Raw genomic sequence first — 18,771 nt, forward strand, 5'->3', positions numbered from 1 at the left:
GAAAATGTCATTTTTATATATTAGAGATGATTATGATTTTTGTAAATACTATGTTATAAGAATCGGATTAATTTTGATATGATTTTAAAATATTTTGGTATGATCTTATTATACTTTTAGGTTGATTTAATAGTAAATAATATATAATCTATTTATGCATCCTTTGAAATTAAGTATAGAAATGATTTTGTTGACATTTATAATATATGGGTAATAATTTCCAAAATTGTCTTTGAACTTATGTTGTATATATTGTATATGACTTTCTTAACAATTACTGTTATTCACTGTGAACATCAAAGGTCTCTAATATCGGAATCAAGATACCGAGAAATACACAAGGTTAGTGATTTTATTCTTTTTATGTATACAATATCAATTTTTTTTACTTGACACACATTGAAAGACAACTATTACATGATGTTTTGCTTACTAATTGTCAATTCGACTTATCAAATCACTTCAATTTATCAAATCAATAAAGGATTACACTTCAAGCAATAAAAGTAATGATGCACAAGATCACTCATCCATCATATGTGGTTTACATCTTATTGTCTAACAATGACATATTGCAATTCGATGTACATTTAGAAGATTAATTAGTGATATATGCACCTTCTATTATTAATGATCTCAACTCGAATGCATCGAGACTTACCAAGTTTGATAGAAAATTGGGATATTTTTTCTATAGGTAGAGATCGTTTGTGGGGTATTTGGGTTTTCATACATAATCAATGAGTTAAAATCGATATTAGTAATTACAATGCCGATTCACATGAATGCTGAGATTATCGAAACAATCTCCTTAATTTTTTTTAAAGGAAATACGATTAAGTATGTTGTTCCGCACATCGTTTTTCAAGAAGTATTTTCATTTCACTCAGATTTTGAGATAGTGACTGTGCCAAGTAGAAATATATTTTAATCGTCAACTCATGTTTTATTTTGTTTAATGATACTAATTTTTTAGGTTATTTTATCATTTTTTTTTTATTGTGTCGACTTTTTATAATTTTATATGACTTATTATACGTTCTCCCGCGTTTAACGCGGGTCGTAATCTAGTTTTATATAAAAAGGTGATCACATATTTACTTTAATTTAAATAATGACTCACCAACAATATTTATCACTTTTTCTAATTAAGTTTTAACATATTATAACTTGATAAAAAGTTTATAAAAATACCACACCTAGGTATAAAACATTAAATACTTTTAGAATATGTTGTTAAAAATAATATTAGCAAATAGTTTAGTACTTTATACACTAATTATGGTTAGAAAAATGAAAAATAAAATCCGATTTATTTGCCTAAAAATTAGAATATGTTATTAAACTTTATTTTTATATAAACTGTATTATTATGCTATGCATATGTAATGAATATTATATTTGATCAAATCAATTGTGGTATGAATAGTGTTCCACCAATGTGGTGGGATACTATTGCAGAACACCTTTAGTGGTTACTATTGCAAAACAACAAAAATGGTACGTGAACGGCGATATGATCGAAGATGTCTTCACACCAAAAACATCACTTTACATTTCACTTTTGTTCTCTTTTGTATAACATTAATAATTATAATTTAAATAATTCGTGGATTAATCGGTACGCAAAAGATTGTCCGGAAACAAGGAGAATACCTTTTTAAAAAAATAACTTCATAATCATATTTGGTTTATATGATTCGTCAACATTCAATTTTGTGTAACATTTGGTATTATGTTGGAGCAGTTTTATGAAATAAATGGTTTAAAATTATGTTATGGTGTTCTGTTGGATAATTTTACTCCAACCCAAACATCATTTAGGTGGGATGAAAATACTATAAAAACAAACTAAGTTCAAAAAATTCTATGTATATTTTGGTTCTTCAAATTTAGAATTTTAGTGTAACTGAATAATTAAATTCTAAATATAATATTTGATACTTGTAATATTTAAGCATATCTATTATAGTTTTTTTAGGGGTGGCAAATCGTGTTATCGTTTCATGTTTCTGTCTGACACAACACGACTAAACAAGGTTTTATGTAACACGAACACGACATGACACGATGTCGTGTTTTTTTAACTGACACGAAAACGAACAAATTAAAAAACGACAAACACGACATGACATGAAAAATATAACATACATTAAAAACTAGTTTATTTAATGAATACTTTATCAAATATAAAACAACAAACACGATAAAAAATTGCTAAATCGTGTCAATTTCGTATCAAATTTTGAACACGAACACGACACGACACGACATCGTGTTTTTTACAATTAACACGAACACAAATTCAAATTTCAGTTTCGTCCCAATTTCGTGTCGTGTCGTGTATTTTTGTCGTGTCATGTCATAAATTGTCACCCATAAGTTATTTATAAAGTTTTTTTTATTATTTTTCTGTAAATTTTTGTAAGTATTGTAGGAGAAAAGTTTTTTTTAAGGTCACTCCAAGTCTCCAACCTAAATTATACGTAATATGAACTTTTACAAATTAAAATATTTAAAATTTTCAAACCAAATGTTTTGCAAAAGAGATCACCGTTCATTAATATATTTATATCCATCTTTCTAGTCATAAAAAATAAAGTTAATTGACATAAAAGTTTTTAACTTTTTAAGTTTTATCGGTTTAGTCATTATAACGATTTTTTAATGCGTTAATGTTAGATATTTTGAAACTTTTGTGTATTATTGCCCTTCAACCAATTTTGACCTTCTACAATAGGTCACATTTATTTACAGCAGGTCATCGGTAATTAACGTCCCAAAATACAGAACAAAAATTTTTCGTTTTTATACTAATTAAACCATTAATCTAACATGTTTATCAAAACCATTAAAGTATTCAGAGTAAATTAAATAACATCCCAAAAGTACATTAGAGTCAAAAAGCATGAAAAATCATGGTGTGGTGTGCAATGTAATCACCCCGGTATCTTCCCCTTTCGAACCGGAAGTACCTAAAACATAAACTGAAAATTGTAAGCACACAGCTTGGTGAGTTCCTCAAAATAGCGCATACCATACATATATTGTAACAACCCAATTTTCACGACCAAAAATTTTGTTTTAAAACATTACTTTAGAAAATATTAATAACTAAAAACATTGTTGATCAAAACATAACACAACGTGAACCATGTCTAAAAGTCAAATCATACAACCAATCAAAATATCAGAGTACAAATCCCAGTGAAGCTCGTAAATGCGGAAACCAGAGAGTGTGTGTGTGACATGCTGCTACCGCGTCGTCTCCTTTCCCCTAGCTGAGGAGGTACCTGAAACCAAAATTGAAAACCGTAAGCACAAAGCTTAGTGAGTTCTCTCATCGTACCACATACCATACAAACACATAACATACATACTGCCAGGCCATTCTGGGGTGTCGTCCTACCCGTGTCAAGCCATTCTGGGGTGCTGACTACCCGTGTCAAGCCATTCTGGGGTGCTGACTACCCATCGGTCCTAACAATCGATCCTCGGGGACTAGTCCCCTCTTACTACCTTTATCGCATATAACATAACAAGCCAGCATGCAAACATATCATCACGTGCTGTCAGACATATCTGGGGTGTCTGACCTACCCTTCGGTCCTAACAACCGAACTCTACAACTATCACATATACATATCATGTCAGCATATAACATATCAGGTAGTAGCAAACCTAGATAATATCATAAAGACAATCATCTAACATACAACTCCTACCGGTGGGCCGACATTGTGGTCGTAGACCCACCGCTACTGGAAGGTAACTCACCTCGAAGTAGCTGCTGATCTGATCGGGAACTGACTGTCTACTGCTGCTGCTGCTGCTCCGGAAATCCTCTGGCTGCAATTCCCACAACGTACCCAATCAAACACTGCTAACTGTCCTTTGGGTAAAATGACCATTTTACCCCCGATCATGCCCTAAGTCACAGACAGAGTCAACTTTCAGTTGACCCGACTCGCCGAGTTGGCTTTCCAACTCGCCGAGTCCCTACCCAAACGATTGTCCTGGATCCCGTTTCTACTCGTCGAGTTCTCCTTCTAAACTGATATTCAAGTCCTTCATCCTACTCGCCGAGTTGTATGAACAACTCGTCGAGTTCATCTTCATCCGATGAACACTTATGCTAAGACTCGCCGAGTTGTATGAACAACTCGCCGAGTCTGTTCTTGGTCTAAGGAGATTGCCTTGAACTCGCCGATTCAGGGCATTGACTCGCCGAGTACCTCCAAAGATGAGTTCAGCTTCCGATTCACTGAGTCACACCCCATGACTCACTACTCACTCGACACTACGAAAAGGGGACAAACTCGGAGACTCGCGAACAGACTCGCCGAGTCACATGAACGACTCGCCGAGTCGTTGCCATGCACCCACTAAATACACGGATTTGATCGATTCCAGTCCATGCCATTCACAGATCTGGACTTCTAGGACACGAATCACACGTAAAGTTTCCAACTTTACGTGTAGATATTCACCAATATGGATTTTAGGGCTCAAAATGCCTCTAAAGGGTAGATCTAGGGTGGACAAGCAACATGGGGCCATAAAGCTAACAGATCTGAGCTCCTGGAGCTCAATCTTGCCTAGATCTAGAGGCCAATCGACTTATTGCAAATCCTCAAGCATGCACAATCTTGGAAATGGCTCAAAAAGGACTTTAATGGAGCTATAAGGGACAATAAGCTTAAAAACAGAGGGGAAACGAGCTATACCTTAGGGGAAACGTTGGAATGACACAGAGATGCTTGGCCTCCTTCTCCTCTTCTTGATTCCCTCTTCTTTTCCTTCAAAGAAACTTCAAGAACACCACAAAACACTTCAAACTCACAAGGAAGCAAGGCTAGAGAGAGATACAAGGCTCTGAGGGTGAATGGGGGCGAGGTTGGGGCGGATAAGTCGTTTAAATAGGGTGCAAACCCCTGAAACTTAGGGTTTCATCCAACAGATGTGACTCGCCGAGTCCAGGATATGGACTCGCCGAGTCGCCAACTTAAACGTGTCCCGGGTCCCGCATCCACTCGGCGAGTCGGACCTATGACTCGCCGAGTCCAAGGCTAAAAGAAGGGAAATACTCAAATAAGATTTACGTACCAGGAACCGGGTGCTACATATATTCCAGCCAATGTTGTGTCAGGTCTACTTCACCTTCGGATCTATTTCACCCCCGAATCTATTTCAACTCATATGTCAGCACAAGGTTGTACCAGGTCTATTTTACCCCGAGTCTATTTCAACCCATATGTCAGCACAAGGTTGTATTGGGTCTATTTTACCCCACATACATATAGAAAACAAGCACACATGCATACAACACATACAACAGGAGTCACAAAGACTACAAGCACATACAATCCCTAGTGACTTACAGTATAGTGTGCAAACTAACCTCGCAAAGCAGCTCAAAAGTTGACACGTCCTCGAAATCCTAAAACAAGGGCTAAACACCACCTGGATAATCACACGAGGCAAAACCTTAATCTACCTTTCAGGACATTAATAGTTGGGCCAAAATCCACAAGTCAAAGGTCAACTCACAAGGTCAACGGTTAAAGTCAACAATCAATGTTGACTTTAGATGTTTGTCACGTCGTGGTCTTCCTTGGCCACATCGTGGATTGCATACAACCAAACAGTCAGGGAAATTCCCATCTGCCACGTTGTGGTGACCTATGCCCACGTCGGTGTAGCTAAGATTCCAAATAGCTTAATGCATTAAGTTGTTTTCTTCGATTCCAAGAGCTCCAAGGCTCAAATTTGGGCCAAAATGTGATTTAAAAGGATACAATTTCCAACTTTATCCATTAGGACCACCCACAAGGTCCAAAGCCCAATTATCTAAGTCCCAAATGGCTTAATAATGCAAGGACTTAACCAATAAGCACTTATTCCATAAAGTCCCACATCCATCTTTTCCAGAAGTGATTATAGCACCAAAACTAACCTAAAACTTGGTGTTTTATAGACATGCATGTCTAATGCATGTCTTGCACCCATATTAGGTCAAAATGAGGGTTGATGACCTAAATCTCATGCATGGCTTGAAAACCCAACCAAACTTCGGATCCAATGCATATAGTATACCAAATGTCGCATAGATTCATAAAGTTGCAAACTTTATGAGATCTCATCATCCCAACAAGGCAGAACAAGAAGTTTATGGGCCAAAACTCAAGATATAACAACCTAGCATGATAAAAATCGAGTTTTTGACACTTACAAAGGTCCAAAAGAGTGCTAATGTGAAAAATAGAGACTTGCTTTCTCGATCTATGCTTCCTTCTTCCATCTTTAGCTTCAAAGAACACCAAACTAGCTTAATAATGGAGGAAAGTTATTAGGGTTTTCTTTAGGGTTTGAGAGGGTTGATGGAGGTTGGGATGAGCAAACCCTAGCCTCCTCGTTTCTTTAAATAGGGAGCAAACCCGAAAAAATAGGGTTTCTCATTAAACAGCTATCACGTCGTGGCCACAAGATGTCACGTTGTGGCGGTCATTTAAAACCCACGGTACATCGACCATTACCACGTCATGGGGTGCCTCCACCACGACGTGGCACCACTCAAAATCCAAAATATGTTAAATTTAAATACATCCAAGGATCTGGATGTTACATCATCACCACTACAATCTACCCTGAAGCAACCACCACCCCTTTGGCCAGTTACCAATATGCGCAACTGTCCTCCCGTTGGACCATAGCAAATCGCCATCATTTTTCGGATTTGCACACACCATTTGAATTGTATTCCCATTGTCATCAAACCCTTCCAAACACCACTGTCTTTCGACCTCTAAGGTCCCTATGCTACCATCCTCCTTCTGTTGGAAAACAAAACCCCTTATGTGACATCCTCTAATTTTCATAATCAATTAAAAAAATTGTACGCTTTTAAAATCATTTATTTATTTTTGCGTAAAATCCCAATACAAAAGATTATTTTGATTTCAAATGTTTGTTTCTAAAATGTTAAAACCCTAAGGATGTCATAATCAATACAGATATATAAGTTGCAACGTAAAAACATGATGGCCTTGAATACTATTGAAGTATGCTTACAACGGTCCAACCGAGGAGGTCGGTGTCATCTGCACCGCACATCATCGTGACACATCAGATATTGTGGTGTAAGGTATTGTGTATACAAACTAGTCTAAATGCATCACTCCTACAAGTTATATGTTAAATTTGTCGAGCATTGGTAATTCGTTTGAAATATTTTTGGACATATTCAACCCTCCAACCCAAACGACTGTAATACCAATTTTTTGGATATATAGATCACACCCCTTCTAAATTACAAAACTAGCGATTAACACACTATAAGATTATAGCACGTAGCTAATCATAAGAAAATAAGGCTTTCGAGTGAATAAATAATGTCGTGAGAATACTATACAAACTATCTTAAGAGATCAAGCGATTTGTTCTTACATATAAAATTGCTACGAAATTGTGTGCTTTGATCAATTAGTTTTTTGGGTGTAAGATTTAAACGTTTGACCCTTCAGTTGGATCTAATTCATTAATCAAGCATAAAAACATCAAAATTTTAAACATTACAAGCAAAAATAAGAAGATATTTGATATGCGTATTCATATCAAATTAAACAAACATTAGATGCAATTTATCAAATTCCATTGGAAATTTGGATTAAAGCCATGACATCTTTTGTTCGACATAAACGAAAACTATCATTTAAGATAACAAATCCTAAAAACAATCCAAATTTACGAAACTAAGGATAAAACACCTACTTGTTATCACAATAAGGTAACCATACAATGTGTTGATAAAGCTGAAACCCTTACACCCTAAGCTCTTTCACCACGAATCCTACGAGCGAGCTGAATATCCTTAGGCATGATAGTGGCTCTCTTGGCATGAATCGCACAAAGGTTAGTGTCTTCGAAGAGTCAAACCATGTAAGCTTTTGCCGCCTCCTGAAGAGTCGCGACGGCGGAGCTCTGGAAACAGAGATCAGTTTTGAAATCCTGAGCGATTTCCCTCACAAGTCTATGAAATGGAAGCTTCCTGATCAACAATTCAGTAATCTTCTGGTACTTCCTAATTTCCCTGAGAGCGACGGTTCCGGGCCTGAATCTATGGGGCTTCTTCACTCCTCCGGTTGTCGGAGCCGACTTCCTTGCGGCTTTGGTTGCCATCTGCTTCCTAAGAGCCTTTCCTCCGGTTGATTTCCTTATTGTTTGCTTAGTACGAGCCATCTGTAGCAAAGTAGAGGGAGGAGGTTTTTTGAGGTATGAATGCTTTTGAGAGATTTTGTTGGTGGTGGATTATGATATCGGAAGGCAGTTCGTTAGCTTTTTATTGAAGAATTTTTCAAGTGGCGGGATTCTTTCAAATTTGGGGAGGTTGAGGTGTTTTTGTCGAGATGAGTTGAGTTGTTGGATCAAAGTGGAATCGGACGGTGAAGAAACAAATGACACGGATCGTGATCCGTGGGCGTGTGCGGTTCTTTCATCAATGTTTCGCTTGAGATTCTTAATTGAATATTTAAATTTAGTATTCACCATATTAATTGAATATACAAAGATAAAAAGAAACGTAAAAAGCTTAAACATTTAAAAATACAGTGTTTATTACAAGTTAATTCGTTAATCTTCAAACCTATAAGGTTATGATATTTTTTATTTTAAAAAAATAGCGAAAAAACTTTATTTCAAAATTAAACATGTAAACCCCTCAGAAACAATAGAAACCTCAATATATATATCTTCATTTCACTATATTACTAAAACAATAGTTTTGTTTGTCACAAGCCTAAATTTATTGATCTATTTAGGCCGGAGGGTATGTTGGATAGCTATCATGGGAACTTGACTTCCTTGATCATCCGTGTTTTAAGGAGCTTTTCGACTTCTTCTTTGATGATTTGACTTCTTCCGGGTGCAGATTTTTTTTTTGTGTATTGGTCTGAAAGAAGGATCAATGTTAATTTTATGAGTTATAATATCCAAGCAAATATTTTGCTTCTATGTGTTGTTGTCCCCGGAATGGCTTCATGTGTTGTTGTGTCCCCAAAATGGATTTCTTCGAGAAAAGTCTGCCCTTTGTCTTAGAAATGCACTTGAACCATGGGCTTAAATATCCTCTTCGGTACAACTGATTGTCCCTTATTGCAAATTACAGTGCTCTGACTTTGACTTTCCTCGCCTCCTGTGGATCGTCCGGAAGCACATCTTGGTGTAAGTAATCAACAAATGGTATTGTCCGTTATGGGGGGTTGATATGGTATTGACTTTTTGGTTATCAATACTCCTTTTCGGGAGTACTTCGACCAGCACTTTCTTTGTGAGATGATCATATGAGGTAGAGACCAGTTTGCTGAGGGCGTCTGCCCTTGCATTTTTCCCCCGTAGATTTGTTTTTTTGAAAAACTTTTGAACGTACTGGCAAAATTATAGACCGTGTCTAGATATTTCTGCATCCTAGGGTTCTTTTCCCCGTATACTCCGTTTATTTGGTTTGTGATAAGCAACGAGTCACTAAGAGCTACTAGTTGTTTTGCGCCAACCTCCTTGGCTAGCCTTAGTCCTGCCATGAGTGTCTTATACTCTGCTTCGTTGTTAGATACCTGGAAGTCGAACCACAGTGCGTAGGTAATCTCTTCGCCTTTGGGGCTTTGGAAGATTAGGTATGCGCTTGACACTTCTTTGCTTGTTGCGTCATCGGTATACAACTTCCAAAGTTCCTTGCCGGCTCTAGGCTCTAATGGGTCGACAAAGATTTTCGTCGGCCGACCTTAATGGTATCTGGGGTTTTAACCAGGAAGTCAGCAAGGGCTTGGGCTTTGATGCTAGTTCTGGGGTGGTATTGGATGTCGTGTTCACTCAACTCTATGGCCCACTTGGTTAGGCGTCCGGACTTTTCCGGCCTTAGCAACACTTGTTTTGTTGGGAACTGGTCAGAACATCCACCTTGTGGGCTTGGAAATACCTCCGTAAACGTCTCGCTGCGTAGACCTAGGTGAGTACCAGTTTTTCCAAGGTCGGGTGTGACATCCCCAAAATTCATGGCCATAAAAGACCGATTTGTTTATGCTTTGTTTTAAAATCAGAGTAATCTTTTAAAGAAAAGTGTTGCGAAATTTGTTCCTAGAAAACATGATAAATACTTTATCAAAGCATCTCCGAAGAGATGTATTTTATTCGTTTTAAAACATTTGAGATGCCCTGGTCAATACATACACATAAGCATAAACCGAACTTACAGTCATCTACACTAATGATATACATCTCTTTAATCTCTCAGTGTTATGTGTCTTTGTAGCGATACCTGTGATACAAAAATATTGAGTGGGTCAAGTTTGGAAAACCTGGTGAGTGCATAGATAAGGATTTCAATCCCACAATGTTATAACATATATAATTTAGAATTCACACAATATAAAATTTTCTCTATATATATAACCAACTCTTACCCACCCTGTCAATCCTCTCCACGAGACTATCCATACTCTTGGACCTTAAATTTTAACCCTTACTCTTGGATCTAATCCATATTCTCGAGTCCATGATTGTGCCCATTCCATACTCTCGGATAAGGGACAATTGGTCTATGTCTAAATCCATACTCCCAGACTAATGACAGATTCTATATCTTGTCCGTACTCCCGGACTAAGGACAACTGACTGTGTCTTAATCCATACTCCCGGATTAATGACAACTGACTAAGTCTTAATCCATACTCCCAGATTAATAACAATAACTAAGTACAATCCATACTCTAGTACTAGGGACGAATAACTATGTCTAATCCATGCTCCTAGATCAATGACATATTTTAAAGTTCTATTATCCGTATATATCTCACTCGTACTCATAAAGGGATACTACATAATAACCCTCATAACAAATATTAGGTTTACTCTTTAACCTAATTTATCATAAACAATCAGGTATGTTCTTTAACACTTAATTCAGACAACATCAAATAACTCACAAAAAACATATATTTAATACATTCAAACAATATTTGTATTAAAATCATGTTCATGAAAGAGACTATGCACCCATCTGATAAGACGATGATTGGACAGCACTACGGCTCTATAAAGTAATATTCTTCGTCGAAACCAGAATATCTTCTCAAAAACCGGGCTTCACGCGGGCATAGTTTTGGCTCGAAAACCCTTTTTCTTGGGATCTTCGGGGCTTCGCGACTTGCTTCGGGTATTGGGATGATACTGGGACTTCGAGGGGCTAAAAGTAGGATTAATGATGAGAAAAGTAGGAGAGAGGTTGAGAAATTAGTAACCAAAACCGACTGCCTTCGATTTCTATTTATAGGGTTGAATTGCGCTATTCACGTTGTGAACTAGGTTTGTTCACGTCGTGAACTTGGTCGTCATCAGGTGCGTAGTCGCGACATCAGTTTGTCAGGCTCTTAAGGTGTCAATCACTGAGTTCACGTCGTAATCTCTATGTTCACGTCGTGAGTTCTGACACAGGTTGAAGTTCGTGCCCCGAACTTCAGAAATTCATATATTTCGCATACGAGCTCCATTTTCGACGTTATTTATATCCACGCGTAGGTGAGATTATGTTATACAACTTTCATTTAGACTTTGTCGGCTAATTTTGAATTCATTTTTAATATTATATTTTTAGTAGGACGAGATAGGAAAAGTCTGTTATAAATTCATAACTTCTTCATCCGACGTCCGTTTCCGTCTGTCTTTTTACCGTTGCACTACTGTTAACGAGATCTTCGATTATTGTTTAGGTTGTTTCGGTTAAAAATCACTCGATCTAAATATCAAGTTTTGGGCTGCATACTGCTAAACTGAAACTTAGAAAAATCATAACTTCCCCATACGAAGTCATATTTGGACGTTCCTTTTATGCACGCTCTCGGTTTAACGTATTCTACGACTTTTGTTTAGATCGCTAAAGCCAAATATTGCTTTATCATAACTTCACTGTTTACACCTCGCTGTGTCGTGTCGGTTATGTCGCGAAACTTCGACATGTCATAACCTCTTCGTTATAACTCACATTTCGACATTCTTTATATATCCGGAATCCTTGTCACGACCACTACAACTTAGTTGAGATTATTCATTATAAATAATCTTCTATTAAAAAGTCATTTTTGACACTTATCGTCTCTAAATTGACTAGCCCTGATCTTCAGGCTTTACACCGGGTAATTTACTTATGGCCCTTGTAGGGCCCTGCTGACAAAATGAATGGGGATTTGCTTGCCCTCCACTTTCCTCCGCTAACACAGAGGAGATAGCATCCTTATACACTGCAAAGTACATCTGTAGCGTCTCCCTTGGGGGTGGGCATGCGAGAGTCGGGAGTCGGGAGTTGCTGCAGTGCGACTTTCAATTTTTGCAAGGCCACGTCCGCTTCCTCTGTTCATTTAAATTGCTTTTTGTCTAAGCATCCTTTGAGTGTTTGGTACAGAGGAAGTGCCTTCTCCGCGGATTTGGCAATGAACCTTCCAAGAGCCGTTAACATGTCGTTGTTCTCCTGTACTCCCTTAAGGTTGTGGGGAGTTTTCGACTCGAGGAATTCTTGTACTTTGGTGGGATTGGGTAGGATCCCTTTCTCTGGTCACCTGATAGCCAAGGAATTGCCCTTCATCGACTCTAAAAGTGCACTTAGCATGATTTAACTTCATATGTGCTTTGACTACCGTTTTGAAGGTTTCTTCCACGTCTTGAAGTAACATCTCTTTATTGCGGCTTTTAATTACCATATCGTCGATGTAGACTTCGATATTCCATCCAATTTGGTCGGAGAATACCTTATTCATCAACCTCTGGTAAGTAGCACCCGCGTTTTTTAGCCCAAATGACATTTTTTAATAGCAGAAGGTGCCCTTTTCGGTATGGAAGGTTGTTTTTGCTTCATTTTCTCGCCTCATCTACACCTGGTGATAGCCCATATATGCGTCAAGGAAACATTTGAATCAGAAGCCTGAATGGACTTTCTGATCGATCTCTGGGAGATGATAACAATCCTTTGGGCAGGTGTTATTGAAATATGAATAATCGATGCACATTCGCCATGCCCCATTGACTTTCTTTACCATTACCGAGTTTGCTATCCATGTCGGTAGCATTATGCCAACACTCACCAGATCAGCCACTTTCTGTGTTAATATCCCTATTGCGGTCTGCCGCCTGTCCTTGCTTCTTTTGCTTTACAGGGTTACTTCCAGGTGCGATGTTGAGGCTGTGTTTTATGACCCGTCGATCGACGTCTGTCAGATCCGTTGGCTTCCAGGCGAAGACGGTGGAGTATTGCCTCAGGAGCGCCACCAGTTGTGCATTGTTTTTGTATGTTAAGTGGGCACCGATGCGCATGAGCTTCTCTGGATACTTCATGTTTATCTGGTGTTACTTGGTGGAACATCCCACCTTGGACTTCTTTGGCGCGCACGAGATCTGGGGCGGCTATGATTTAGTGGCAATTATGTGCTCTGGTGTTTATGGCGAGGACCGTCATTGATCCCTGACGTGTGTTGAATTAATGATGCTATGTATCGTCGATGGTACGAGATGAAGTCAAGCGATTGTTGATCGTCCAAGCAGAATGTTGTGTTTTGTTGGGTATCGGATCACAAAGATTTTGATTGTCCTTGTGATTCGGTCCCTTTCGTCATGGCCGACCAACGTTAAAGGCAAACGAATAGTTCATAGTGGCCACAACCAACTGACGTTGCAAACATACCAAAAATCAAACCAGCTTTCCCAGATGCATAACATCTCTGACCCTTGGGATATATATATATATATATATATATATATATATATATATATATATATATATATATATATATATATATATAACACAATGCAAAATGATCTTCTAGATAAAGACCAAGCAAACTCAAAAAAATTATGAAACTCATATGGAGACCTCTGGAACTCCATAATCATGGTTGTTTCTAACATCAAGAATTCCATGCAAATGCACAAGCAAAACACCAACTTCCTATCTAGAAACAAATGGATTACTACACTCCTCTCATGCAAATCCCAATTGTCAATTCATTGATATAATCATTCATAAATACAAAAAGGCATCATTCTCTCAGTCGGAATACATCAGAGACAAAAAAATTGTCGCTCCCAATTCACTTCCCTGATCACATGCAACCATCAACTAGCACCTGACCTACCTAAAGGAAATGATAATGGAAAAATACAAAATTAGTAAAACAATAGAAAAAGGAAATGATAATGGAAAATATGTGATTTTAAATATTTGACAAAACTACAAAAACGGTCATTGTGGTATGCATTTTTCCGGGTTTTGGTTCAAACTCCAACTTTTTGGATTGGTGGTCATTTTGAATTAGTTTCGTTATGTACATGGTCATTCCGAATATTGAATTACTGTAATAGCATTGGGGTATTTATTTTCCATTTTTTTCTTTCATTTTTTAATATTTAATAATTATTTATTTATTTTACCAACTAAAAACCAAGACCCCCCTCTCTTTCTTATCATTCATATTAACATCGAACACAAGTTTGTACTTTTCTAACATTCCTAAAAAAAGCAATCTATTGTTACCACCATATTCTTAACCTAGACCCGTCTCTCTCCACACCTACAACCGCCCTAACATGTTTGATTATACTTATCTATTGGACCAAAAGATGCAATATGGAATGATTAGAACTTAGAACTTAGACCCCTAAATATGAACATGGAGTTTTTCCGTTGTTGAATATGGATGAAAAAACCCGAATTACATAGATGGTGAACACGGGTCAACAAAAAGATTACCAACAGGTGCTTCTTCGATTTTTATCTGTAACTCAACTCTAGATTTCATCTATAATTTTGGACCCTATCCCTCTTCCTCTTCCTTTATCTATCTCTATCTCTCTCTTTTATATAAACTTCAAACAATTTATCTCTCGCTTTCTTCAAGGATTAAATGTGTGTGTGCTTAAGAACATAAGAACTTATAAACCCAACAAAACCCAAAAAATGTTCATGTGTTTGCAGAAATCATAAATCGATTGTGAATTGTTTTGTATGAGCTTTCTAGTTTTGATTTTTCATGTTCAGAAAAATTTCCAAATATCATATGGGTTTTCCATGTTCGATTTTCATGTTTAGTAATTCTTTTAGATATGTGTTCTTAGTTTTGTGTTACTGGGTCTGAAAATCCTTTTCTGAGGTTTTGTTTTGTGGGTTTTGATGTTCAAAACATTAATTTGTCATAAATTAAGTTGGATATCTGACTTGGGTTTTGACGAACAAGATGATGATATGACTTGAATTTTGATGACACGATAAAGGTCAAATATGGGTTTGTTATTGAAATATAGGTTTAACACACACCTAAACTTGAATACAAAAATCGAATCTAAGCATAAGATACATTAAATAAAATCTATAATTGGGTTCATACACAAAACACATGAACTCCAATATGAAATCGAGTCGAATCTGAAACGGAGTTTGAAGATCGAAGAACACAAGAACCAAGAACATGAAATAATTTTTCAAGACCAAATCCAAAGATCGAAGAACACAAGAACCATGAACAAGAAATCATTTTTGGACGTGATGTATGTTCAAGAACACATTTGGGATTTCACGAACTCAAAGGGTCTTCATGATGTTCATCAGAAACCCATGAGAGAGAGAGAGAGAGGTGACCTCCCTTTTATTTTTTAACTATGCGAATACCCGTGCTTTGCGCATAAACATCTATATAGTTGAAATTCTTACAAATATATGTTTTATTATATATAACAATATCATTGTTGTTAAATTTGATATAATAATTTGTATGCTAAGTTGATATAATATATTATTAATTTGAACTATATGATAATATATACATCTATTAAAACTGCATAATCTCAATCGTTTGAATGACCTCTACCCACGAGTTACTCATGAATAAAATGAAATATAATATATGGTTTAATGTTATTTATAGTTATTGTTATTGTTAATTAATTTTTTAAAATATATTTGCTCAACGTTTAACTTTTTATCATTGCAATTATTTAAAATATCAAACATTGTTTTTTGTTTTTATAGGTAGCTATACAATCATTTATATTAGAGTTATTTTTAAATATTGTTATTGTAAATTATTTTAAGTTACTTATTTGAAAACCTTTAATTATTATAAAAATATATTTAGAAAATATTTTAGTTAAATTGATATTACAATTATGTTTTTGCATTTAGCACTACAAATACCACTTTTTACTATTTACAAAATATTTTTTAGGTTGTTTAAGTTGATCTAAAATTTATATTTAAGTTGACCGTGTAGTGTTATATTTAAATTAACAATTGAAGTATTTATCCAAATTGTTCAAAAGTTGTAGCTTTAAAATGATAATGGTTTACATACAACAACATATTAAAAACTAATAAATTAAGTATATATTATGTTAAAAGTTAAAGACAACTTTATAAGTAGAATCAAAAATATTATTTTAATATTGAAATTTAATTTATATATGATTATATTTTAGATTTGATATTTATTTAATCTTCTTAACCAACTTATAATCATTATTAAAAAAAACATTAAAAAGTCATGAGAGTTTTAAATGAATATGGTGAAAGGAAAAGTGTTTGTTATATATACTAGGCGAATCCCGCGCGTTGCGCGATAATAAAATTATATACTTAAAATAATAACTTTTACCAAATTATTATTTAATATTTCTACTTTGAAGCAAAATGTTAGTAGTAAAACAAACATATAGTTAACATATTATTTTTATTAAACATTATAGTTTTAATTTTTAAGTCATTGTGATATGTACAATTAATTGATAATTTTATAAACCGTTTAATATTGTGTAAATTATATATCAAATGAATGATAATATAATGGGTAACAAAACGTATGAACAAAAATATGAACTGCAAATTTTAGTAACATAAAAATAGAAAAACATCTATTATAACAATTGTATTAAAATATATATATATATATATATATATATATATATATATATATATATATATATATACAACGAATAATAAAAAATATGAAAAATAAATACTATAGCTTTTAATAACATAAAAACACTAAAACATCTATTATAATATTTATATTAACTCTTCATATTTAAATCACAAATCTCTTCAAATGCATTAATGTTTTTAATGAGCAAAACTTTACAACCTTATAAAAGAAAGGAAAATAAAAAGTTATTAGTGACTACTAATTAATAATCATAAATTAAAAACTCTTGAGTTGTAACTAATAAATATACATAAATTATAAAACTCTTGAGTTATAGTGTGATTTTCAAATGAATACGGTACTTGGAAATGTATATTTATTATTATTATTATTATTATTATTATTATTATTATTATTATTATTATTATATTCATATAAATAATTGGTTTTGATGCATCATTTTAATCCCTTCAATTATTAAACATAAAGATATTTAGTTATAAATTTATAACATACATAGGTGCATATATATGTTAAACAAATCACATAATATATATATATATATATATATATATATATATATATATATATATATATATATATATATATATATATATATTCGTAAATGTCATATGTAATTCTTGTCGTAGTAATATGGATAAATTACTTTCATATGAAGAGCATATCATGATAAGTCTGTCATAATTACATATCAAATGTTCAAAATTATGTTATCTTTTAAATATTGTCTTTTAAATATGTTGTGTAGGATAACCCAACAAAAATATAATAGAAAATAAACATAATCAAAATAGAAAAACTACAATCAAATAAATAAGAGCATTGGGTAGTTGAATATATAAATAAAGATGTTACATAAACATACATTTAAATCAAATGAAAAAACTAACATTCGTCAACTTTGATCAAACAAAAAAACTTATATCCATTTTATGAATTTTCTTTCTTCATTTAACACCATTCAACCATACAAACTTGATGATAATTCTTCACTAACCTGCAATCAAAATATTTTTCTTGAAAAAGAAGAATAAAAAAGATATTCCGAGCAAAACATTGATGTTTGGAGAGTCACATTCAAGATTGAGTAATACACACAAATCACATATAAAGATTAAATGAGAAACTAAATATAAAGAAAGAATAGAAAAGTTTCATTTGTTTTGGTTGAAACAAAAAATCATATTACAATTACCATCGATGCGACATAGCCCATTTTTTCAAATCGTATTTGGATCGACATAACCCATTTCTTCAAATCATCATATTTGGATCATTAATGTTTCAACTACATGAAAGCTTTTGAATCACAATATCTTCAAATCCTTCTTACATGTAAGATTTTATATAACACAAAAGACACAAAAGATTGACCTTTTTATACTAAACTTTTCACTAAATGCTAATTAAACATAATATAAGTTATAAAACTTTTGAGTGCTAAATCATAATTAAGAAAACTTTTGAGTTGCATTAGTTAAAAAATGGGGTTTCAAATGAATGTGGTTTGAGGAAGTTAAAAAAAGGAGTTTCAAACGCATGAGATTCAGGAAAAAATGCTAGCTTTATAAGTATGTATGATATATATATATATATATATATATATATATATATATATATGGTTAGGTTATTTTGTTTCTACTAACTGTTGTGTGTCAGAATGCACAGATCTGGACCATCAGATGGAATATAATCAAAGGTCATGATCTGAGGGTCTATGATAGTAAAATATGATAGCATGTACCGTATAATCACATAAATTTCAACATAAGGGCATTTTAGTCAATTAACCTATATTAAA

At 34.5% G+C, this 18,771-nt stretch overlaps 1 pseudogene; it reads right to left on the minus strand.

Annotated features, from left to right (window-relative positions):
* Positions 1-7,827: 7,827 nt before the first annotated feature.
* LOC111899919 (histone H3.2-like) lies at positions 7,828-8,241 on the minus strand (annotated as a pseudogene).
* Between the last annotated feature and the right edge of the window lie 10,530 nt (positions 8,242-18,771).

Source organism: Lactuca sativa, chromosome 2 (genome assembly GCF_002870075.4).
Source record: "Lactuca sativa cultivar Salinas chromosome 2, Lsat_Salinas_v11, whole genome shotgun sequence".
Classification (NCBI taxonomy): Eukaryota; Viridiplantae; Streptophyta; class Magnoliopsida; order Asterales; family Asteraceae; genus Lactuca; species Lactuca sativa.